At 36.9% G+C, this 27,527-nt stretch overlaps 1 pseudogene; it reads right to left on the reverse strand.

The window, feature by feature from the left end:
* The window catches only part of LOC131814463 (programmed cell death protein 2-like), a 111,781-nt pseudogene that overhangs the window by 82,753 nt on the left and 1,501 nt on the right, over positions 1-27,527 (reverse strand).

The raw sequence follows: 27,527 nt of genomic DNA on the forward strand, positions 1-27,527 counted from the left end.
AACATATCAAATTGATTCTTATCTTGATATCTTCACCCAATTTTTATTATTATTGATTGATTGATTGATTGATTTACATTTGAGTACTGTCTCCTCTGACTTGTCCACAGATAGATTCATTTACCGTTGAAGCCTCTGTTCTGGGGATCCTGGGTGGCTCAGTCTGTTAAGCATTTGACTTTGGCTCAGATCACGATCCTAGAGTCCTGGGATTGAGCCCCGCATAGGTCTCCCTGTTCAGCAGGAAGTCTGCTTCTCCTTCTCCCACTCTACCTGCTTGAGTTCCCTCTGTGTGTGTGTGTCTCTCTCTCTGTCAAATAAATAAAATCTTTTTTAAAAAAGGAAAAAAATCTCTTCTATATTCTCATCTCAGAAATAATTTCCTTGAACCTTCGCTATCGAAAATATGATGCCCACACCATGTCTCAATCACTCTCATATCTCTGCATTTTATATCTATTATCTGAAAGCATCTCAGAATTGTGTTGAGTTTATCGGTGTGCTTTTTTCTATCACTTACCCTGATGTTTGTTCCAGGAAAAGCAAGGGCCATGCACAACTGTCCAGGGCTATCTCACCAACATGTGAGCATCGTAGGAGTGCAATGTTTCTCTCTTAAATTAATAAAATTAAATTTTCAAAACAGTCAGGGACACACAATTTAAAATAACTACTGTGATTCTCCATTTCAAAAGAAATGCTTCTATAGTAATCAACAAGATAAAAGTTCCAGCAATAAATAAGTCAATAAATTACAAATGCATTTCAAGAGGTGGGGGGAATGGTCTGTTTTTTTCAAAAGATTAAAAAAAATGTACTTTTGTTTCTGTGGTGAGGTTTGTAATGGATGAGCAAATGCAATAGAAGAAATTCAATTTCTGGGACACCTGGTGGCTCAGGTGGTTAAGAGGCTGTCTTCATCTCAGATTATGATCTCAGGATTCTGTGATAGAGGCCCACCTCGGGCTTCACCCTCAGCATGGATTCTCTTTCTTCCTCTCCTTCTGTTTCTCCCCTGCTTGTGTTCACTCACTCTCTCTCTCAAATGAATAAGTAAAATCTTTAAAAAAATTTATTTTCTTAAAATAAGGGATGTACCAAAAATAATTTGAATAGATTTATGTCTAACTTGCCATGTTTTTTATTTTTTCCTCCTGTACTTTCCTTCTTAGCTACATTTCTACTCGTTGCATGTTGTTCTTTCTGGTTTTATTTCTTTATTGACCAGTCCTGCAATTCAATAGCAAACTCTATTAAAGTTACTAGCATATACTCTGGTTTGCCCCTGTTGATGGATGAACAAGCATGGAAGCTACATAAAAAAGTTGCTCAGTAAATAATTGCTGAATAAATGAATGAATGAAAAAAGTTATTTTTAGCCTAAGTACTTTGTATACTATCATTAGTTATAATTGAAATATTAATTTTATAATAGCTGACACAAATTCCATGAGCTTTCAATTGTATATAAGTGATTTCTCATTTCACTGACCATTTATGCCTTTTGCTTGTACCTGGATTGAAGCATTTATAACATTGTTAATATATTTGTAAATACCTTGCAAAATAATTAGTATATTTTTTCTTGTGTGTCAAAATTCTATTTTTAAGGACTATATCTGACATTTAACATTATGTAAATTTAAAATGTACAACATATTAATTGGATAAATGTATATATTATAATATGATTACTATTGTAGAAATATTTGTCATATTACACAATTATAGAACAATACCATTGTCTATAGTCACTATACTATGCATTAAATGTCCATGCTTTATTTACTATTCATTGCAAGTTTGTACCCTTAGACAACATCAAACATATCCCTCCATTCCTTAATCCCTGGTAACCACCACTTTACTATTTTCTACGAGTTTGACTTTTTTAGTTTGCACATATGGGTGATATTATACAGTACTTGTCTTTCTCTGTCTGACTTACCTCATTTAGCATAATGTGCTCAAGGTCACAAATGGAAGGAAAAGTGGGAGGAATTCTCTTGACCTTCAATTTTTTCCACAAAATGCTTATCTTCTGATATGCCTATCATAGCCCATGAAGTGCCTATCATTTTGGTATTAATTAGCTAAAATAATTAGCAAAGTAAGTTTAACTATAACAGAAAGAGTTTAAACAAAGAAAGAGTAAATGATTTGTCCAAGTCCATCCCATTTGTAAATGAAATAATTTGAAACTTAAATATAAGATTTTGACTTCTATTTGCTGACTTTCAAGTGGCCAAGCTTCTGTAATTAGTGAGTTGAAGTACAGTGATAAATCAAGATGTTAATACCAATTCTGACAATTGTTCCCAAGTATCAGTCTTCCCTGTGTTGAAACCCTTAATGTGGTTTTCAAAATAATAATAATAATAATTTAAAAATATATATGCATTTGCTTATCGGGTTCTCAGGAATTATTTAATGAAGCAATTCACACTCAAATTCCACTTTGAGCTATGCAACAACAAGTCCTGACCATGGATGGATGAATCTCAATTTAGTAAGGTTTCTAGTTTCTAGCCAGGAGAACTAGGATAATTTTTATTTAGTGACAGCTTCTCTTCCATGTTGATAGCAAAAATGCAGCCACTCTGGAAAACAGCATGGAAGTTCCTCAAAATGTTGAAAATAGAACTGCCCTATGACCCAGCAATTGCACTATTGGGTATTTACCCTAAAGATACAAACGTAGTGATCCAAAGGGGCACGTGCACCCAAATGTTTATAGCAGCAATGTCCACAATAGCCAAACTATGGAAAGAACCTAGATGTCCATCAACAGATGAATGGATCAAGAAGATGTGGTATATATACACAATGGAATACTATGCAGCCATCAAAAGAAATGAAATCTTGCCATTTGCGACAACATGGATGGAACTAGAGCGTATCATGCTTAGCGAAATAAGTCAAGCAGAGAAAGACAATTATCATATGATCTCCCTGATATGAGGAAGTGGTGATGCAACATGGGGGCTTAAGTGGGTACGAGAAGAATAAATGAAACAAGATGGGATTGGGAGGGAGACAAACCATAAGTGACTCTTAATCTCACAAAACAAACTGAGGGTTGCTGGGAGGAGGGGGTTTGGGAGAAGGGGGTGGGATTATGGACATTGGGGAGGGTATGTGCTTTGGTGAGTGCTGTGAAGTGTGTGGACCTGGTGATTCATAGACCTGTACCCCTGGGGATAAAAATATATGTTTATAAAAAATAAAAAATTTAAAAAAATGTTGCCTGTGGAATACTGTGTATATAAATTCAAGTAATATTTTATAATAATATTCTAGAGGAAGGATTGAGAGAGAGAGAAGTATTTCTAATCAGAGGAAAGGAAGAAAGAAGGAAGGAAGGAAGGAAAAGGAAAAGGAGAAAAGAAAAACTGGTCCACTGGTGAGGAAAACAGCACTTTGGTCTAGAAAACAAAAAGAAATGTTTAAAAAAAAATAAAAAGAGTTATATTTCTCTAGAACTGAAATTAGAATTAATTAAATTGGCTCAGGTGAAATTTACAGAATGGACAGATAAAAATAAGAACCAGAAATGAAATTATCACTAAAATTTGATAAAACACATTGGTGTTTTAAATGGCCTCCAACAGAACACAGGCAGCAACCTCTTCGATCCCAGCGGCAGCAACTTCTTCCTAGGAACATCGCCAAAGGCAAGGGAAGCAAGGGCAAAAATGAACTACTGGGACTTCATCAAGATCAAAAGCTTTTGCACAGCAAAGGAAACAGTTAACAAAACCAAAAGACAACTGACAGAATGGGAGAAGATATTTGCCAACGACATATCGGATAAAGGGCCAGTATCCAAAAATCTATAAAGAACTTAGCAAACTCAACACCCAAAGAACAAATAATCCAATTAAGAAATGGGCAGAGGACATGAACAGACATTTCTGCAAAGAAGACATCCAGATGGCCAACAGACACATGAAAAAGTGCTCCACATCACTCTGCATCAGGGAAATATAAATCAAAACCACAATGAGATACCACCTCACACCAGTCAGAATGGCTGAAATTAAGTCAGGAAATGACAGATGATGGCAAGGATGCAGAGAAAGGGGACCCCTCCTACACTGTTGGTGGGAATGCAAGCTGGTGCAACCACTCTGGAAAACAGCATGGAGGCTCCTCAAAAAGTTGAAAATAGAGCTACCCTACAGCCCAGCAATTGCACTACTGGGTACTTACCCTACAGATACAAATGTAGTGATCCAAAAGGACATGTGCACCCGAATGTTTATAACAGCAATGTCCACAAATAGCCAAACTATGGAAAGAACCTTGACATCCATCAACAGATGAGTGGATAAAGAAGAGGTGGTATATGTATATACAATGGAATACTATGCAACCATCAAAAGAAATGAAATCTTGCCATTTGTGATGACGTGGATGGAACTAGAGGATATTAAGCTTAGCGAAATAAGTCAATCAGAGAAAGACAACTATCATATAATCTCCCTGATATGAGGAAGTGGAGATGCAACGTGGGAGGTTTGCAGGGTAGGAAAAGAAAAATGAAACAAGATGGGATCGGGAGAGAGACAAACCATAAGAGACTCTAAATCTCACAAAACAAACGGGAGAGGGGGGTAGGGAAAGGGTGGTGGGGTTATGGACATTGGGGAGGGTATGTGCTATGGTGAGTGCTGTGAAGTGTGTAAACCTGACGATTTATAGACCTGTACCTCTGAGGCTAATAATACATTATATGTTAAGGTAAAAAAAAGAAAGAAAAAAATAAAAATAAAATAATAAAATAAATGGCCTCCAACATTACTGAAAAACTTCCTACAAGGTGTTTGGAAACATTTTCTGTGGACAACCAAATAGTGAGTATTTTAGAGTTCAGGCCATGTGATCTCTGTTGCAATTGTTCAACTCTCTGTTGCAGCAACAAAGTAGCCATAGACAATATGTAAATGAACATCATCCATGATTGTGTTCCAGTTAAACTTTATGTACCAAAACAGGCAGAGATCAGACTTGACCTGTAAACGGTGATTTGCCTACCACTGCTTCAGAAAATAATTGTAGCAATTATAAATAAATTTCTCCAATGTTTTCAGTTTGTTTGCTGAAAATAGTGCACAATTAAGAGTTACTTAATAACCCTGAACTGAGTTTAAACTTTCGACATTCCAGAGAAAAAGTAAAATTTTGTTCCAACGAAGGGAGAGATAGTTATGATAGACACTCAAATGAGTGTGCTGAGGCAATATCTACCCCTAGTGATAATGGTTTGAATTGTTACATTGAGAAAAACAAATAGCAACACGTGAGTAATCTATATGCAGTGGATTATACTCCATTTGGTCATGAATGTGTTCTACCTGAAGTAAACACTCTGTGTATAAATTGTAGGCGGTTGAAAACTTTTGCATATGCTGATTAATATTAATCACATATTCTGCAAAAGCATAAATTAGGTTATTCCTTCCTGACAGCTTTTGTATTTATTATTTTCTTTCCCTGGATTTTTCTTTCATTCCTTTCCGTGAATGTGATTACACCATAACATTAACGATAAAATCGGACGTAGCAGACCTAATAGAATGAAAATGACATTGGCATTAATGTTATATCCTAATTCCTTCCTGTTTGTCATCTATCTCTTAGCTCTCAAAGAGGACTTCCATGGCTTCCAAATGGTACCCCATCCCCACTTGCTCTCTGTTCCATTATTTTGTTGAATTTCCATGGGAGCACTTTTTCCCATGTAAAGCTATCTCATTTATTTGTTAGTTTGTTGTGTATTGCCCCCAGCTAAAATGTAAGATCCATGAGAAAGAATATTGTTTGTCTTATTTACAGTGATGTTTTATTTTTTTTTAAGATTTTATTTATTTATTTGTAAGAGAGAGAGAGTGAGAGCGAGCACAGGCAGGCAGAGTGGAAGGCAGAGTCAGAGGGAGAAGCAGGCTCCCTGCGGAGCAAGGAGCCCGATGTGGGACTCGATCCCAGGACGCTGGGATTATGACCTGAGCCGAAGGCAGCTGCTTAACCAACTGAGCCACCCAGGCGTCCCGACAGTGATGTTTTAAAGGACTCGCATTTGATTGGCATTAAGAGAAAATTCTAAGCTCTCTAAAGAAAGTTACCTTCTGTTTTCCTACTACCCATAACACCTATGATAGGTAAATTACTTGTAGAAAACCTACTCAGGTTTTACCACAGACTGGTTAGAAATGGCATGGATTTTCTTAAATGTTTTCAATGATGGGTTTTTAGTGAACAAAACACTTAGCAAAAGAATATACCTCATCCTCATAGATTAGATGTCCTAGGCTAATGGGTAGTTTTAAACCTCAGAAATCTACCTATTGTAGGGTGTAGACAACTTCACCATCCAAACTTTGGGCTGTTTCCTAAATTTATGTTAGTGTTCCGTATGAATTTTCCAGCTTCTCATGATTTATGTGGAAGAGCAAATAGAAAAACAAATTGATTTTAACTTGAGTGCCAATTCTCATGGACTGATATTGGCTGCTTAAAACACTAAGGTGAGGGGTATTCTGAATCTGCACCTGAGTTCACGTGGAGAGAGACAGAGCCTTGGAGGATTAGTGATGTTGTTTGAGGAAGAGGAGAGATTGGGTACATATATGCATATTGCATATTTCACATCATTTAGAAGGAAGCATGATATATTATTCTAAATGATTTTTCAAAAAGCAAGGATATTACTACTGTTTAAATAACACTAGTGTTTTCTCTTTTACATGTAAATGGATTTTACTTTGTTCTTTCCCTCTTTCTATTCCCTGTTAGAATACAGATGTCTCATATATTTCAGTTTTATATTAGTTATTAATATGAACATCTCTTGCTTGGTCAAATTCTTAGACTCAAACAGCCATAAATAGATTAAAAACTTAATGAACTATGTATTTTGAATCTATTTTGTGTTAAATTTTAAATAGTTATATAATAGTCACAATAAAAACAAATGTTAGTTGATGAAATATTAACAACATTGTTAAAAATATGAAAACATAATTGAATGACAATGAAAATGACATTAATATCAGATAATGTCTGGGCATTTTTACTACCATTACATTATTTATTGTGTCTGATAATGTTTATATGGCCATCTGTTCAATATCCAAAGTGCTGCATGTCATTAAGACACTAATTTAATATCAGATGCAGAAAAAAGTAAATGCATACATCTTATGTTCCAACTATTTCCTTCTGTTAAAAAATAAGAAATTAAAATTCCTCTTTGAAGGTGTAAATTATATGCCATTATTGTGAGAGTCATCTTCAGTTGTAAAAATCATTTATTTCTGTGCCACTGGGTGTGAAATCTATGACATGGAGTTTAGAATTTAGTAGGTCCAAAACAGAGAGATGTGAGACAACAAAACAAACACCTGTCTGGAAGATTTTAAAAATATAAATCTAGAATCATGGTACAGTCAAAGATCACCATAATTGAACTCCATTGGCTATGAGTTTTGTTTTGTTTTTTTGAAAATTATTTGTATTTTATTTTATTTTTTTCCATAATCTCTACACCCATCATGGGGGTTGAACGCATGACCCTGAGATCAAGAGTTTCATGCTCTTCCAACTGAGCAAGTCAGATATCCCTGGCTATTAGTTTTCAATCAGAGAATCAAAACTTCTGGATTAGAGAGACCCCATAGGCTAATTATCCTAATTATTGTTTGCTTGAATTCCCTCATGAACTTCACCATTATATTGTTATCTATTACAAAGGTAATAGATTTTTACCTTCAAGAATAATTTTTTAAGCCAACCAAGGAAAAAATATAGTCATCAAAAATAACATCATTATTAATTCATGCAGAATGACATTGTAGGTGCACCTGGGTGACTCAGTCCATTAAGTGTCTGACTCATGGTTTCAGCTTAGGTCATGATCTCGTGGGTCATGAGATCAAGCCCTACCTTGGGCTGGGAACTCAGCACAGCATCTGCTTGAGATCTTCTCTCTGCTGTTCCTGATACTCATGTGTGCTCACACACACTATCTCCTCTCTCAAATAAATAAATATTTTTTAAAAAAGAATGAATGTTTAAAAAAATTAAAATGAGCATAAGACCAGTCATTTCCCAGAAAATAGAGTTGGCAAATATTGATGGGCTACCATCCACAATCACACACACACACACACACACACACACACACACGTGTAGTTGTTCCATTTGCCTTCATTGGTGAAAAATTTGTTGCAAATGCATACTTTTCTGAATGTGAGTAAACCACTGAGGTACTCTGACATAGTCTTTATCATATTTACATAGTCTCAAATGTCAGAAATGTCTTTCAGTGTCAGGCTGAAATATCACTTATAACTTCAAATGGTAGCTTCAAGTTCTACCTTTTGGGAACAGACAACACAAGAATCAAATATGTGAGGATTGTATGAGATTTCTTGTATTTTATTTCCTGAGTTATAATCTCCAAATCTCTCAAGACTTTCTGGTCCTTTATTACTACGGTTATACTCCATGAACACATTTTTTTTTTTCTAATGTCTACAATGTGATACTTACATTGGCATAAACTGAACGGCAAGGAAAAAATCTACAATCCAAGTGGATGTATTCCAAAAAACTCACTATGTCTATTCTGATAAAAATCCAAAGTAAGAAAAGTATTTATGGAGCATAGCCTGAAGGGTATGAAGTCCATATACTCATTAAGTAACCTAAAATGTATTTTTGGGTTAAATCAGGCAATTAGGAAATTCCCGCAGGATTACCTTAACTTCTTCATGCTTTGGCTATGGCAGAATCAGATAAAACTGAAGAACAGTAAAAGAAATAGTTTTTAGAAATTTGCCACTCTTCTCTCCCAGACCTGCGAATCTGAGTACATTTTATTACCCAAGGCCCACTTAGAATAATGTATTCCTTTTCAAACCAAGTGCAAAAAATCTTAGAGCCATATTTCCAGCTCATCTTTTGGAAGAAACTAGTATTTCACACCATATGTTTTGGGTACAAGGGTCAGACCTGTCTTAATCTCATTTTTATACTCTTGACTTCCTCATTTATTTAAAATACTTATTTAAAGCAGTTTCTTTCTTTTTCTTTCTTTCTTTCTTTCTTTCTTTCTTTTGAAGAACAAAATGAAGAGTGAATTAGAAAATAAAAGCAACCAAAAATTGCTTACAGAACAAGACACTATGCTAGGTAAAGTTAACTCCTTTATTCTTATAACATGGAAAGCTATGGTAATTAGATGAATTTGTGTACATGTAGGCTAAAAGTAATATCCATCTACATTATATAAAACAACTACAGTTTTCCCATACATAAAGATTTTAGGAATTTGTTAAACTGGCACATAATGAGTGCTCATGGCAAAAGTTACATATAACATGACACCTTTCTAAGCCTCACAGTCTAGTGGAGAGCCACAAGCATGTAATCTATAAAAAGTCATAGTGACATTCCTAGAGTGAAATGTGAGACTGGAATTGGGATATTTAGAAAGATTGAGCTGACGCTCATAAAGCTGTTTAGACAAAGTGTTGTAAACGGTTTTGAGGAATAAGTAAGAATTGGTTAGGTAAGGAAAGAAAAGGTAAGGGGCGCCTGGGTGGCTCAGTGGGTTAAGCCTCTGCCTTTGGCTCAGGTCATGATCCCAGGGTCCTGGGATGGAGCCCCCCATCAGGCTCTCTGCTCAGCGGGGGGCCCGCTTCCCCCCCCTCTCTGCCTGCCTCTCTGCCTACTAATGATCTCTCTCTCTCTGTCAAATAAATAAAATCTTAAAAAAAAAAAAAAAAGAAAGAAAGAAAGAAAAGAAAAGGGAAAAAACAAACAACAGCAACAACAAAATTCCAAAGGGCATGATTTCTACTCAGGGGTTGCAGTAAAAAGCAGAACGTGATTCCTGGCGGGAGAGTAGAGAGAGGAAAGCCGTCTCAAGACACTGATCCTTAGGTATTAGAGGAAGAGGATAGCGCTTTGCTTTCCTCCTCTTGCCCTTCTCATTAACTGCCTATTTCAGTCATCCATTGCTGCTTCAGTTCTCACTCCCAACACTTACTCATTTAAAATAGCAAAGATCTATCATTTCTCACGACTCTGTAGGTTAGTGAGGCAGTTCTTGTCTCATCGGTTCCGGCTTTCTCATTTAGCTGTAGTCATCTGACATCACAAGTGGGTTTGGAGGGTCCAAGGAGTTTCCTTCACCTTCCATCACCTTCGCCTGACTGACAGCTTGGACACTTTGGTATTCCTCCATGATCTCATTTACCAATAGGTTAGTCTGACTTTTTCACAGTTTGAGTTGGTCTCACCATATTAAAAGGTGAAAGGTGGAATCCTCAAGATTTCTTTCTTTCCTTTTTTTTTTTTTTAAGATTTTATTTTTTCATTTGTCAGAGAGAAAGAGAGAGAGAGAGAGAGAGAAAGCATAAGCAGGGGGAATGGCATGCGGCAGGAGAAGCCAGCTCCCCACTGAGCAAGGACCCCGATGTGGGACTTCATCCCAGAACTCTGGGATCATGACCAGACCCAAAAGCAGACGCCTAACCAACTGAACCACCCAGGCATCACGAACCTGCAGGATATCTTGAGACCAAGCCCTAGAATGTGCATGATGCCAAAGCATGCCACAAACCAGCCCAGATTGAAGGCAAGAGAAGATGGTCTCCACTTCTCATTAAGCAGCAATCAAATCAAATTTCATTTCTAGTAAGCATGATACAGATTACTATAGTCATTTGACAACTATCTATCACCTCTCCACAGAAGAATCTGCATCATCGAGATAGAACAGAGCAAGGAGGACCATTACAGGAAGTTGTCATACCCCCCCCAAAGTGAAAAGGTTTTAGAAGAAATAAATAAAAAGGAAGCTGAAAGGAAAGAACAAAGCATATCTAAAAAATTGAATCATGTATAATTATCATTCACATAGAGAATATTCATTCTCATTCAAACCACATAAATCACAGTTATAGAGTAGGCAAACTACTGTCTAACAAAAGCTTTATTAAAAAAAACAAAACAGAAAATATAATGCTTAACAATTGCTGAAATTTAAAATGCAAAAGAATTTATTTATTTTATCTTATTTAAATTCTATAACTTCTCTAAAAAGTAAATCTTATGATTGCCATTTTAAAGATGAGAAACCTGAAATTAGGTAATTTGCCAAAAGCCTGGTCTTTCTTATTCTGAATTGAACTAAAGTGGAAAAGGAGATTTGGTTTTAGTCTGAGAATTGAGAAGATGGAGCCTATGGACCCTTTCCAAGACTGTTTTTCCTTTAGTTGACAATGAATCAGCAAACAAACAGCAGAGAAAATCCTCATACTTCCACATACAAAGATAACAGGGAGAGGACATTCTTCCTCACACAAAGGTGCTTGAAATTTGTAGGTCAGTGTGGAATCTAGGGACCTTTGAGTTAGAGGAACAAAGTAACTTCACACTTACTGCTTTATATAACATTGGCTAGCAAATATGTCATAATCAGTTCTCAAAAATCTACTTGTACAAAAGGTTGACTTTACTCTGCATGTTAAATTCTTCAGGATTCTATTACCAGATCTCCAATTCTGAAAACTTTACTTTTCCTATGACACTAAAATGTTTTCCAATGGAAATTCTTCTGATTTCTATTACCCAGAAAACTCTGAGTCTATTTTTGTAAGGTATATATTGCATCCCAAATAATGGTAATATATATAATTATACAGCTTCTTTGCGTCACACTAATAAATTCCATGACAAATACGCTCATCTGTAAAGATCTCTGTTAGGTCTAGCTAATGGATTCACAGATTTCTTTTTTTTTTTCCCCTTAATATCATGTTTTAAGATCATTTAGGGGAAATACTGTGTAGTAAAATATTTTAAGCACAGGTTAAAACAAAACAAAACCCGAAGACAAAAAAAAACTATATTCTCAAATGCTTCCCAGATTTTCTTCTTGAATTTGAAAATATTTATATGACACCTTATAGTAAGATGACTATTACATTTCCAGATCACTTATATATAAAAATATTATAAAAAGCAAACATTGATTTTTCCTGGGTTTGAACACTAAAATTAAAAGCTTCCTTATTTTTGATTCTTTGCTTTTTGGACAATTTCCAGGGAAGCTCCACTTCATTACGGATCGAGCGGGTTAACCTGTTGCCCTCAAGACTATTTGTCTCTGTGGAACTCCACTCATTCATCCTCAAAGGCACCTTTCCTTTCAAAGCCACACAAGTAAAGAAGTTTTCATACAGAAAGAGAATTAATCATGTATTTGTCATACTGTACACAAAATAAGTCATTTGATATAATGGAGCAAACTGTTAGCTGTAAGTTAGCTCACTCCATTGGAGTGTTACAATATGATATTAGTCATGTGGTTTTTAGGAGACAGGTAGGATTGATGGCAGAGGAAAACATTTTTTTTTTTTTTTTTTTTTTTAATTTTTTTTTTTTTATTTTTTATTTTTTATAAACATATATTTTTTATATACATATATTTTTATCCCCAGGTCTGTGAATCACCAGGTTTACACACTTCACAGCACTCACCAAATCACATACCCTCCCCAATGTCCATAATCCCACCCCCTTCTCCCCAACCCCCTCCCCCCGGCAACCCTCAGTTTGTTTTGTGAGATTAAGAGTCACTTATGGTTTGTCTCCCTCCCAATCCCATCTTGTTTCATTTATTCTTCTACCCACTTAAGCCTCCATGTTGCATCACCACTTCCTCATATCAGGGAGATCATATGATAGTTGTCTTTCTCTGCTTGACTTATTTCGCTAAGCATGATACGCTCTAGTTCCATCCATGTTGTTGCAAATGGCAAGATTTCATTTCTTTTGATGGCTGCATAGTATTCCATTGTGTATATATACCACATCTTCTTGATCCATTCATCTGTTGATGGACATCTAGGTTCTTTCCATAGTTTGGCTATTGTGGACATTGCTGCTATAAACATTCGGGTGCATGTGTCCCTTTGGATCACTACATTTGTATCTTTAGGGTAAATACCCAATAGTGCAATTGCTGGGTCATAGGGCAGTTCTATTTTCAACATTTTGAGGAACCTCCATGCTGTTTTCCAGAGTGGCTGCACCAGCTTGCATTCCCACCAACAGTGTAGGAGGGTTCCCCTTTCTCCGCATCCTCGCCAGCATCTGTCATTTCCTGACTTGTTGATTTTAGCCATTCTGACTGGTGTGAGGTGATATCTCATTGTGGTTTTGATTTGTATTTCCCTGATGCCAAGTGATATGGAGCACTTTTTCATGTGTCTGTTGGCCATCTGGATGTCTTCTTTGCAGAAATGTCTGTTCATGTCTTCTGCCCATTTCTTGATTGGATTATTTGTTCTTTGGGTGTTGAGTTTGCTAAGTTCTTTATAGATTCTGGACACTAGTCCTTTATCTGATATGTCGTTTGCAAATATCTTCTCCCATTCTGTCAGTTGTCTTTTGATTTTGTTAACTGTTTCCTTTGCTGTGCAAAAGCTTTTGATCTTGATGAAATCCCAGTAGTTCATTTTTTCCCTTGCTTCCCTTGCCTTTTGCGTTGTTCCTAGGAAGATGTTGCTGCGGCAGAGGTCGAAGAGGTTGCTGCCCGTGTTCTCCTCAAGGATTTTGATGGATTCCTTTCGTACATTGAGGTCCTTCATCCATTTTGAGTCTATTTTTGTGTGTGGTGTAAGGAAATGGTCCAATTTCATTTTTCTGCATGTGGCTGTCCAATTTTCCCAGCACCATTTATTGAAAAGGCTGTCTTTTTTCCATTGGACATTCTTTCCTGCTTTGTCGAAGATTAGTTGACCATAGAGTTGAGGGTCTATTTCTGGGCTCTCTATTCTGTTCCATTGATCTATGTGTCTGTTTTTGTGCCAGTACCATGCTGTCTTGATGATGACAGCTTTGTAATAGAGCTTGAAGTCCGGAATTGTGATGCCACCAACGTTGGCTTTCTTTTTCAATATCCCTTTGGCTATTCGAGGTCTTTTCTGGTTCCATATAAATTTTAGAATTATTTGTTCCATTTCTTTGAAAAAGATGGATGGTACTTTGATAGGAATTGCATTAAATGTGTAGATTGCTTTAGGTAGCATAGACATTTTCACAATATTTATTCTTCCAATCCAGGAGCATGGAACATTTTTCCATTTCTTTGTGTCTTCCTCAATTTCTTTCATGAGTACTTTATAGTTTTCTGAGTATAGATTCTGTGTCTCTTTGGTTAGGTTTATTCCTAGGTATCTTATGGTTTTGGATGCAATTGTAAATGGGATTGACTCCTTAATATCTCTTTCTTCTGTCTTGCTGTTGGTGTAGAGAAATGCAACTGATTTCTGTGCATTGATTTTATATCCTGACACTTTACTGAATTCCTGTATAAGTTCTAGCAGTTTTGGAGTGGAGTCTTTTGGGTTTTCCACATATAGTATCATATCATCTGCGAAGAGTGATAATTTGACTTCTTCTTTGCCGATTTGGATGCCTTTAATTTCCTTTTGTTGTCTGATTGCTGAGGCTAGGACCTCTAGTACGATGTTGAATAGCAGTGGTGATAATGGACATCCCTGCCGTGTTCCTGACCTTAGCGGAAAAGCTTTCAGTTTTTCTCCATTGAGAATGATATTTGCGGTGGGTTTTTCATAGATGGCTTTGATGATATTGAGGTATGTGCCCTCTATCCCTACACTTTGAAGAGTTTTGATCAGGAAGGGATGTTGTACTTTGTCAAATGCTTTTTCAGCATCTATTGAGAGTATCATATGGTTCTTGTTCTTACTTTTATTGATGTGTTGTATCACATTGACTGATTTGCGGATGTTGAACCAACCTTGCAGCCCTGGAATAAATCCCACTTGGTCGTGGTGAATAATCTTTTTAATGTACTGTTGAATCCGATTGGCTAGTATTTTGTTGAGTATTTTCGCATCTGTGTTCATCAAGGATATCGGTCTATAGCTCTCTTTTTTGGTGGGATCCTTGTCTGGTTTTGGGATCAAGGTGATGCTGGCCTCATAAAATGAGTTTGGAAGTTTTCCTTCCATTTCTATTTTTTGGAACAGTTTCAGGAGAATAGGAATTAGTTCTTCTTTAAATGTTTGGTAGAATTCCCCCGGGAAGCCGTCTGGCCCTGGGCTTTTGTTTGTTTGGAGATTTTTAATGACTGTTTCAATCTCCTTACTGGTTATGGGTCTGTTCAGGCTTTCTATTTCTTCATGGTTCAGTTGTGGTAGTTTATATGTTTCTAGGAATGCATCCATTTCTTCCAGATTGTCAAATTTATTGCCGTAGAGTTGCTCATAGTATGTTCTTATAATAGTTTGTATTTCCTTGGTGTTAGTTGTGATCTCTCCTCTTTCATTCATGATTTTATTTATTTGGGTCCTTTCTCTTTTCTTTTTGATAAGTCGGGCCAGGGGTTTATCAATTTTATTAATTCTTTCAAAGAACCAGCTCCTAGTTTCGTTGATTTGTTCTATTGTTTTTTTGGTTTCTATTTCATTGATTTCTGCTCTGATCTTTATGATTTCTCTTCTCCTGCTGGGCTTAGGGTTTCTTTCTTGTTCTTTCTCCAGCTCCTTTAGGTGTAGGGTTAGGTTGTGTACCTGAGACCTTTCTTGTTTCTTGAGAAAGGCTTGTACCGCTATATATTTTCCTCTCAGGACTGCCTTTGTTGTGTCCCACAGATTTTGAACCGTTGTATTTTCATTATCATTTGTTTCCATGATTTTTTTCAATTCTTCTTTAATTTCCCGGTTGACCCATTCATTCTTTAGAAGGATACTCTTTAGTCTCCATGTATTTGGGTTCTTTCCAAACTTCCTTTTGTGGTTGAGTTCTAGCTTTAGAGCATTGTGGTCTGAAAATATGCAGGGAATGATCCCAATCTTTTGATACCGGTTGAGTCCTGATTTAGGACCGAGGATGTGATCTATTCTGGAGAATGTACCATGTGCACTAGAGAAGAATGTGTATTCTGTTGCTTTGGGATGAAATATTCTGAATATATCTGTGATGTCCATCTGGTCCAGTGTGTCATTTAAGGCCTTTATTTCCTTGCTGATCTTTTGCTTGGATGACCTGTCCATTTCAGTGAGGGGAATATTAAAGTCCCCTACTATTATTGTATTGTTGTTTATGTGTTTCTTTGATTTTGTTATTAATTGGTTTATATAGTTGGCTGCTCCCACGTTGGGGGCATAGATATTTAAAATTGTTAAATCTTCTTGTTGGACAGACCCTTTGAGTATGATATAGTGTCCTTCCTCATCTCTTATTACAGTCTTTGGCTTAAAATCTAATTGATCTGATATAAGGATTGCCACTCCTGCTTTCTTCTGATGTCCATTAGCATGGTAAATTCTTTTCCACCCCCTCACTTTAAATCTGGAGGTGTCTTCGGGCTTAAAATGTGTTTCTTGGAGGCAACATATAGATGGGTTTTGTTTTTTTATCCATTCTGATACCCTGTGTCTTTTGACAGGGGCATTTAGCCCATTCACATTCAGGGTAACTATTGAGAGATATGAATTTAGTGCCATTGTATTGCCTGTAAGGTGACTGTTACTGTATATGGTCTCTGTTCCTTTCTGATCTACCACTTGTAGGCTCTCTCTTTGCTTAGAGGACCCCTTTCAATATTTCCTGTAGAGCTGGTTTGGTATTTGCAAATTCTTTCAGTTGTTGTTTGTCCTGGAAGCTTTTAATCTCTCCTTCTATTTTCAATGATAGCCTAGCTGGATATAGTATTCTTGGCTGCATGTTTTTCTCGTTTAGTGCTCTGAAAATATCATGCCAGCTCTTTCTGGCCTGCCAGGTCTCTGTGGATAAGTCAGCTGCCAATCTAATATTTTTACCATTGTATGTTACAGACTTCTTTTCCCGGGCTGCTTTCAGGATTTTCTCTTTGTCATTGAGACTTGTAAATTTTACTATTATGTGACGGGGTGTGGGCCTATTCTTATTTATTTTGAGGGGCATTCTCTGAACCTCCTGAATTTTGATGCTTGTTCCCTTTGCCATATTGGGGAAATTCTCCCCAATAATTCTCTCCAGTATACCTTCTGCTCCCCTCTCACTTTCTTCTTCTTCTGGAATCCCAATTATTCTAATGTTGTTTCGTCTTATGGTGTCACTTATTTCTCGAATTCTCCCCTCGTGGTCCAGTAGCTGTTTGTCCCTCTTTTGATCAGCTTCTTTATTCTCTGTCATTTGGTCTTCTATATCACTAATTCTTTCTTCTGCCTCATTTATCCTAGCAGTGAGAGCCTCCATTTTTGATTGCACCTCATTAATAGCTTTTTTGATTTCAACTTGGTTAGATTTTAGTTCTTTTATTTCTCCAGAAAGGGCTTTTATATCTCTCGAGAGGGTTTCTCTAATATCTTCCATGCCTTTTTCGAGCCCGGCTAGAACCTTGAGAATTGTCATTCTGAACTCTAGATCTGACATATTACCGATGTCTGTATTGATTAGGTCCCTAGCCTTCGGTACTGCCTCTTGTTCTTTTTTTTGTGGTGAATTTTTACGTCTTGTCATTTTGTCCAGATAAGAGTAAATGAAGGGGCAAGTAAAATACTAAAAGGGTGGCAACAACCCCAGGAAAATATGCTTTAGCCAAATTAGAAGAGATCCAAAATCGTGAGTGGGGAGAAAGGGGATAAAAAGAGGTTCAAAAAGGAAGAAAGAAAAAAGAAAAAAAAAAAAAAAAAAAGAAAAGAATTTTTTTTTAAAAAAGAAAACACCTAAGAAAAATGTAAAAAAATATATATATATATTAGATAAACTAGTAAAAAATCGTTAAAAAAGAAAAAGGTAACAGTTAAAAAAAAAAAAATTTTACCCGAAGGCGAGAAAAAAAAAAAAAAATGAAAAAGAAAAAATTAAATTAACTGCAAGACTAAAAAAAATCACAGGAAAAAAGCCATGAGTTCCGTGCTTGGCTTTCTCCTCCTCTGGAATTCTGCTGCTCTCCTTGGTATTGAAACCGCACTCCTTGGTAGGTGAGCTTGGTCTCGGCTGGATTTCTTGTTGATCTTCTGGGGGAGGGGCCTGTTGTAGTGATTTTCAAGTGTCTTTGCCCCAGGCGGAATTACACCGCCCTTACCCGGGGCCGGGGTGAGTAATCCGCTCGGGTTTGCTTTCAGGAGCTTTTGTTCCCTGAGCGCTTTCCGTAGAGTTCCAGAGGACGGGAATACAAATGGCGGCCTCCTGGTCTCCGGCCCGGAGGAGCCGAGAGCCCAGGGCCCCACTCCTCAGTGCGCCCTCAGAGAACAGCGCCCAGTTACTCCCGTCTGCCTGACCTCCGGCCGCGCTCCGAGCTCACCGAGCCTGCGACCGGTTCAAGGTAACACGGAGCTGCGAGCTTACTGTCGGCTCTGTCTCTGTAGCCGGCTTTCCCGTTCCAATACCCGCAAGCTCTGCGACACTCAGACACCCCCGATCCTTCTGTGACCCTGCGGGACCTGAGGCCACGCTGACCCCGCGTGGGCTTCGCTCCGGTTTAGCCTCTGGAGCGATGTCCCTCCGCGGAACAGACTTTTAAAAGTCCTGATTTTGTGCGCGGTTGCTCCGCCGCTTGCCGGGAGCCGGCCCCTCCCCCCGGGGTCTATCTTCCCGTCGCTTTGGATTCACTTCTCCGCCGGTCCTACCTTTCAGAAAGTGGTTGTTTTTCTGTTTCCAGAATTGCTGTTCTTCTTCTCTTCGATCTGCCGATGGATTTTCAGGTGTTTGCAATCTTTAGATAAGCTATCTAGCTGATCTCCGGCTAGCTGAAGCAGTCTCAGCTTGCTACTTCTCCACCATCTTGACTCCTCCCCCCCCAGAGGAAAACATTTTAATTTTCAATTTGCATGAATATAGCACTCAACTTCAAAAACACATTGCAAACTAACTCTAGTAAGAGTGAAATATAATACATAAATATTTATTATATTTTCTACCAGAGGTTTTCATGTATTTTTCTTAGGTTCAATCCTGAATTATTTAAGGTCACAGGGGCTAATACTTGGATGTGTTACAATTTATTTTAATTAATTAAACAATGTAACTAACTTTGATTCTCAGCAGTTTAAATTATTTATTAATTTATATCAATTGTTTTTTTCTTATGTAAAAAAGAACTTCTTTGTGTTTTACTTCTTTGCTACAATTTGAGCTACAAACTATATTGAAATTTATGTAAGCAAATTTACCCTTTTAAAACTTGCCCCATGTGATGGCAGAGAACAAATTTGAAAGAGAATCCAATGAACTCTACTTTTCTTCAAACCGCCTAAGGAGATATGGAAACATGGATTTCAGCCAAGAAAAGAAAGAGAGTAATGGGAAAATAAATTAATTTTAGAAGCTATAAAGGAATAAGTACCAGTAATTGGTAGATATAATATTAGAGTAATTTAGAAATACACATTTTAAACATTATTTTTAAATGAGAACTTCTTTGAAGCTTTCTGCAACTATGCTTAGGCTCCTAAAGACACAATTATCATACAATCATTTTCAAATAACTCTATTCTCCTTGAGTTCCAAGAGAAGCTTGTATAGAAAATTGTGGGTCAAATTTTTCAGAATTAATGTATTGGAGCAAGTTCTATATGGAGTTATAATTTTTAAAACTTTTTTTGTCCTTTTACTTTGATACAGTCATAAGCTTATACTATTGCAAGAATATCACAAAAAAGCTTTTTTGTTCTCAAACCCCTTAAGAGTAAGCTGCTTCAATGATGCCTCCTCACAATTAAACAGTTAAATATATATCAAGTTACAAAGACATTGTCCTGTATAGGCTCAATGCAGTAGTTAAATAAGGTCACTAACATTGGTATATTACTACCGTCTAATCCAAAGACGCCATCTGAACTTCGGCAATTTTCTCAATAATGTCCTTTTTAGTAAATGGGACCAGACCACTATTACCTTTTACATCATGAACCTTTAATACTCTGGAGTAGCTGTTGGACATTCATGACCTTGACATTTTGAAGATCATAGACCCATTGTTCTGCAGGATGTTTCTCAGAAAACATTTTTCTGGAAAGTCTTCATTTTAAAATTCAGGCTATATAGTTTTGGTGGGAGTACACAAGTGATGCTGTGTTCTTCCCATTCCATTCTATCAGGTGCTACATTATTTCAATTTGTCCCATTGTTTATGATATTAAACTTGATACCTTGAGTAAAGTGTTCCTTGCCAAGCTTCTCCATGACACCGTAAACATTTTGTCTTCAGAAGAATCTTGCAGGAAGGTAATTGAGACTATTTCATTCCTGATCAAACTTTTGCCCAGTAGTTTGATATGTATTCCTGATTCATGTATGAATTAATCATTTCTATCATGGCTGCCAGATGATGATTATCTATTCGATCATTCCCTCTCTATACTCTTCCATTGGCATAGCTGAATGATATGTTTTCCCATCCGAAAATTAATTTATGAATTTGTATATTCAGTAAAAAAAATGGGTTCCTGGTTTATTTATTTAGGACAATTAATTTCTATCATTATTTATTTTGATGATCAGATTATCCCCCAAATTGTCTGTAGTAGCTCCTTCAAGCTGGCTTCCACTTCCTGTTGTATTTGATGCCCCTTTATCTTTCTGAGAGAAAGTTCTTCCTTTTCAGTAGCATAAGTTATTCTAGGTTTATCTTATATCTTCCTTGTCCTAATCTTGAAATCAGTAATTTTCCTGCAGAGCTCTGGTTCCTTTTGGTCACAATGGTACTTAGAAAGGAAGACCTGGGCCCTAAGTATACTCATTATGTTGAGGAAAATGCTGCTTTCCAGCTCTTACAGCCTCTCAGCAGACTGAGATGAATATTTACTCCCTCCCTCTTCCCCACATATTTATGTCTCTCTACCGTCAAAACCATAGCTTCGCACTGATGCCTTTAACTTTAACTCAACATCTTAGAACTCATTCTAGCATTTTGCTTTCCATGTGTTCTTTGACAGAGAGAAAGTGGTTTCCATTATCCTTAATATATTTACTCTTTTGACAAGTCCCCCATGCAGGTAACTAAGGTCCAGTCACCATCACAATCCTTCCTAGGCATGTGGCCTTCTCTCCCTGCTTGTGCCTCCAATACAATACAACTCCAACTCCTCTTATTAATCCACTGGATGGACATCCTCCTTATTCCACTTGGGCTCTCAACTCCTGTGCTCGGTCCCCACTCAAGTGCAAGTCGATGCCCACCTTTCTTGATCCCACTTCATGACTTTTAAAGTGAACTATTTAGGAACAGAAAGAATGAGGTAAAGAAAAAAGGCAGGAAACCAGGAAAGCCTACAATGAGGCAGAAAGGCAAGCAGGTGTCACAATTGGGTTTTAAAAGTAAAATATTGGGGCGCCTGGGTGGCTCAGTGGGTTAAAGCCTCTGCCTTCAGCTCAGGTCATGATCCCAGGGTCCTGGGATTGAGCCCCACATCGGTCTCTCTGCTCAGCGGGGAGCCTGCTTCCTCCTCTCTCTCTCTCTGCCTGCTTCTCTGCCTACTTGTGATATCCATCTGTCAAATAAATATCTTAAAAAAAATTCTCTTTCAAAAGTAAAACATTTAGGAAACAAAATTAATTGTTCTCCCTGTCTTTCTGGGGAAAAAAAAAATACCTTGAATGGGTACTTTTCTTCATAGATACTCTTCATATATGCCAGTATTGAAAGAAAATAAATAAAATACAGTTGTCAGAGTGTATTGCTTACCTGTTCAAACTTTCCTGGGGCGTGAGCAGGTAGATTTCCTAATGTGCCAATTCGTCCCTCAGCTAGTCCATTCTAGAACAGTCAGTAAACAACAAGAGCAATGACAGCAAGGCTACAAACATATTGGCTCTGTCTCACATTTACCTTCGGTGGTCCCTGATCTAGACTGGCAGTCTGGATATAGTTCACGGGGATCCTGGATGGCTCAGTAGGTTAAACATCTGCCTTTAGCTCAAGTAATGATCTCAGGGTCCTGGGATGGAGCCCCACATTGGCCTCCCTGCTCAGCCAGGAGTCAGCTTCTTCCTCCCCCTCTGCCCTCTCCATTCATGTTCTCTTTCTCAAATAAATAAATAAAATCTTAAAACAAACAAACAAACAAACAAACAAAACAAAAAACCAACCAGCAAAACAAACAAAAAATATAGTTCATGAAGCAAACTATTGATTAATAACTGCTAGCTAATGTATTATTCTTTGAAGATAGTTTATACCTACAGAGTTCTCAATATTCTTCATACTAAAAAAATCAAGCGGTGCCTGGGTGGTTCAACTGGTTAAGCATCTGACTTTTGATTTCAGTTCAGGTTATGACTTCAGGGTCATGAAATAGAGCTCTGAGTCAGGCTCTCTGCTCAGCGTGGGGGAGTCTGCTGGAGATGTTCTCTCTCCCTTTCCCTCTGCCTCTCCCCCTGCCACTCACATATGTGCACGAACTCTCTCTTTTCAAATAAGTAAATAAATCTTATTTTTTTAAAAAATCAAGGATTGCAATCATAGAGACAGATCGATATTTATTTGTTTCTTTCTCTTTTTGTTATATTGATCAAATGGCTTTTCTAAATATCCTTCAGTTCCCCTTTTTGTGGCAACTGTGTGCTATGTAGTATACAAGGACAATGTATGTGTGTGGTTTAACTTCTAACTATTTTTCCTAATGTAAGTAAAGGTTTATATTCCCATATGATCTACTTACCCTAACAAATCTATAAGGTCATGGTCGGACTCTCACTTCTGAGTTACAGTCAGCATACACAAAGCAGTAGTTTAAAAAAAAAAAAAATCTGCAAGGCACCAGCTATAATAGGTATTTTATTATTGTTAGATTACTTAGTCTTGGTTTAACCATTTTCTAAGGGAATGACAAATTATGTTTTCATAACAGCCTCAGAAAAAGTAATGGGCAACACTGTGTTTCTAATTTTGAGTCAGTTGATTTTATAATGTAAACATGGAAAGATTTTACAGCATGTTGGGAGAAAATGATTTTACTAAACTTAAAATTCTACTGACATTGTTACTTAAAATAATCATCTGTAGGGATATTATATGAGAATGGAAAAATTCATGCTGACTTGTTTTTAGATGAGTTTTTAAAAATATTTTTGAATCTGCAATTTATAAGATGAAATTATTAAATTATTTTGAATATATGCCCTTGGGTGATAACAGTTACCAACAAACACATAGCTTACCAACACAAGTTCCATTTCACTGATTTGAATATATTTAAAAAATTACAATATATTCCACATTAGGTAGAATTTCATTTTTTTTTAAGGACAGACTTTATCATATAAAAAATACATTCTGGATACTTGGGCAAATTCAATTTATCTGATTATAGGAAGTTCTGATTAAAATGAGAAATTATTTGAGTATAGGGTAATTCACTAGTCATAAAAGGAATCACAGTTAGTATGTCCACTACAGTTGAATGTTATATTTTTACACTGGAAGAAACAGGGGCCATAATGTGAATAGTCCAGGCTTTGGAATAAAATTGTTCTGGGTTCTAAATCCCATCTGACACATCAGCTCTTTGTGTCCTTAGGCAAGTTACCTACCATCAAGTTTCCTCATCTATAAAAGGAATAATACTATTTTTTACCAAACAGGCTTGGAGTCAAGTTTCAAGAAGTGATGCATGTAAATAATATAGCAGAGGGCCTGGGGATATAGTGCAGCTCAATATGAAACTTTAATAATATTGATAACTGTGCCAGTTAGGAGATTATTCAGCTAAAATCAGTGTTGCAACCAACACTGTATTAGCAACAAAAAAATCAATTCACAGCCTCTTTTAACGTCCTTCTTCTTTAACGTTCTTCTTTAGACTGTAAAGCCTCAAGATTTACCTTTCCAGTTTCTTTTTATCTGGAGCTAGTCATGAGACTTAGTTGTAACATGTGGGATGAAAGCAACACCTAGGAATTACAGAAAAACATTTTTAAAAAGACAGATTTACCTAATCTAGACTTTTCCCCTTTCCTCACTTCCCTTCTCTTCAGAATACCTGGAATGTGGCTGTGACGTTTGGAAGTGTTCAAGTCCCCTTCAGATTATTAAAATAAATACCTCTTGCAAAAGATGGCAGGGAGGAGGAAAAAGAAATCTGAATTTTTTTTTTTTAAGATTTTATTTATTTGACAGAGAGAGAGCACACGTAGGCAGAGAGGCAGGCAGAGAGAACTCTCTTAAACCAGACACCAAAAGTCTGTAATTATTCTGTCTGTGGCTATTAAAATGTTTTCAAGGTAGTGGTCTTTTTTATGCAGTGAGTAGAAAACTTTATATTGTAAAAAAAGATATTTTTGTGGATTTTTCAGGGACTTGGTCAATAAACACTATGGCTGGATTACATGCTATAGGATCCTTAATACAGAAAAATAAACATGTTGTGCATAAACTATTCAATTAGTTTATTTATTCATGATCACTTCTCTAAGTAATGATACAGCTATTATTTTGAATAAAGTAATTTATATAAAGACATTTGCATAATATTTAACATATACATATTCAGTTAATGTTAGCATTCTTTATGACCACCCATTAAAAATTAGGTCCTACAATCTTCATGAAAAGATTTTGAAAAGTAAATTTAAAACATTATATACTCTCTTCTCGGTCAGACCTGGATTCTAACTCTCCCTTTGCCATGCACATGCTGTGTGGCCCTGGACACAGAGGTGAACTACTTTAAGCCTCAATTTTCAAATATGTAAAATTGTCATAGCAATCTTTCCAGCTTTGGTAAAGAAAAAAAATGTATTACTACTTAATAAGTGTTAACTAGTAAGAGCATCGTTCAAATTATGAAGTATTCGATGAATTATACTTTTCTGTCACATTTTCAAAGATTCAGGTTGCCTTATGGTTGTCCCCTTTCATACACAAGCTGCCTACTAAAGCTTGAATCCTCTGTTCTGACTTGCTTTCTTTCGGTGGCACCTGGGTGGCTCAGATAAGCCACTGCCTTCAGCTCTGCTCGGGTTGTGATCCCAGGGTCCTGGGACTGAGCCCCACATTGGGTCCTTGCTGAGCAAGGAGGCTGCTTCTCCCCTGCCTGCCATTCCCTCTGCTTGTGCTTGCTCTCTCCCTCTCTCTCCCTCCCTTTCTCCTTCTCCTCTCTCTCTCTGTCAAGTAAATAGATAAAAAGTCTTTTAAAAAAATTAATTGCTTTCTTTCTCCACAGCCTGAGGATTTTTGCATTTTTAATCATAAAATGTAATGATTATGAAATGATTGATTTTTTCCTTTGTCAGGGAAGGAAAGATTTTACTCTCTGACATTGAAATCAGGCTAGGTAAACATTTATCTGTTTGTGTATAATTCTAAGATGCCTATTATATAATAGTATTAAGATCTTATATGCAAAGAGCTGTAAAATGAATAATCAGTCTGCATAAGTCCAAAATAGTCATATGTAGATGTATCAGAGGCTCAAGAAAATAGACTTTGGCATTTTCCTTTATAAAAATCAAGACACACTTGACTCTGCGAATTCATCATTCATTGATTTCCCTATTGTCTGAAAGCATTCGTTTCAGCATGGTCCTTTGACTTACATCAGCAAAAAGGCAATAATACAATACAAGAAAACTTCTCCCAATATTACTTTTCTTGCCTGAAGGATAGAATCTTTCAAAACAAAATATTCAAAACATCATATTCTCTACATGTTTCATTTAAGATGTTTTCAATTATGAAATTATATATATGTTCAATTATATTTATCATAGAGGCATATATGTGACAAACATTGATTTGAACTGCCTTACAGACTAGCTTTTAAGGGCAAAGGGCATGTGGTTGGTCCTGGCCATGCACAGGTGACCAATGAGATTGTAACACACAGACAAAGCTGCATAGTCCTGCTAGGTCACACATAAGTGACCAATTGAATTACAGTTTATCCTATAGTAGATATTTGAACTAGCCTATCACTTTGGTCAGAATGGGCGCCCAAAAGGCACCCAAAGGGCAGGGCCCATGCTTCTTGGTAGCTAGGGGACAGTATGCACCCCCACTGATTGGATACCTCCACCTGGCCTGACCCACCCTTGTATTTGGGCTTTGTTACCTGGGACCAGTTTCCCGGACTTGTTTTAAGTAAGTCCCCTGGGGGAAGGGGGACAGGGACAGTTTACGTTTTACTGCATAAACAACAAAGCCATTGTTTAACCAGATGGCTTTGCTCTGGCTAAATAGGCTCTTACAATTTGTGAACCTTCCTGCACTACTGTAAGATGTTTGTACTATCATCCTAAGAGGTTCAAGGTGTGGACAATCAGATTCTCAAAATTAATAGATTTCTGAGGGACGCATGCCTGGAGACATGAAAAAGAGCTGTCTTACAGAGAATCAGAAAATCATTCGGTCATAATGACTTCCAATTCTTTCCCACAGAGGTATCTGTGGCTCCTCTATCCAGTTATTTTGCTTTTCTTCTAATCCTGTTACCTCCTTTCTACTCTAAATTATGGATCCTCTTTACGCATTGATTTCATTGCCTAATAGATTCTGCTTAAGGCCCTCTCATTCTTTGTGTCATTACACTTAACTTCTCTATCTCTCACTAAATTCCCCAATAGAGAGGATCTGAGAGCAGTTGTCCATGTTCAATAAACAGAATAATCTTATGAGGCTACTCCATAGACAGCAGGTCTGCCTCTACAGAAATGCATTTTGCTTTGATTGACTATGGTTATTTCTTAGAAAGCTATCTGTTCATTTCAACGTGAACTTTGGACAAGGAAGGCACCCTTAGTCCTGTCAGGTTTAGAGTGCTATTCCAGGCATGTATCTCACCTGCGTTATCATGACTAGAAGAGACTTGGGTATTGCAGTTTTGCCACTTGAAACTCAAAAATCACTAGAAAGGAATAGTATTTCTCTCTTAAACTTTTCAGTGGTGTTTCCTTATTTATTAGGGAAGGACTTCAACAACACTTTATGCAGTCATGAGGATGTTAATCCTTGACAGGCTACTAATTTGGACAGTATTTTTCACTGAGAGCAATCATACAGAGGAGTTGCCCTGGTGCCAAGATATTACAGTTGTTTGATGTTGCCATATCAATGACTACATAGAACACATTATGGATTGACTTTTAAATAATAAACGATGTACCTTACGATTAACTAGTCATGTTGGATTAAATAATTTCTTAAATATAGTCAGTTGCATAAAGAAAAAAAATCAGAAGTTTGGATGATTTGGAGAAGCAGGACATCATTGGGCAAAACTCTTGACCTTGAAGTAAGAAAACAGTAAATTAAAGCATGATTATCCTTAAATATTTTTACGTTACTGAGAAGATTACATAATTGATTCAAGGCTTGTTTCTTCTTTTATGTTACATCTCCCTCTCTTTGTCTTGAAATACTATATGAATATTCAAGATCCTCGAGGCACTTTGCAAACTGTCCTGACTATGGTCGTCAATTGGCCCTCTTGATATTGAATGATAAAACTAATGTGTGCATTTTAATTTTTATTTTTATTCTTGTGATTACCAAAATAGCT

This window comes from Mustela lutreola, chromosome 14 (genome assembly GCF_030435805.1).
Source record: "Mustela lutreola isolate mMusLut2 chromosome 14, mMusLut2.pri, whole genome shotgun sequence".
NCBI lineage: Eukaryota > Metazoa > Chordata > Mammalia > Carnivora > Mustelidae > Mustela > Mustela lutreola.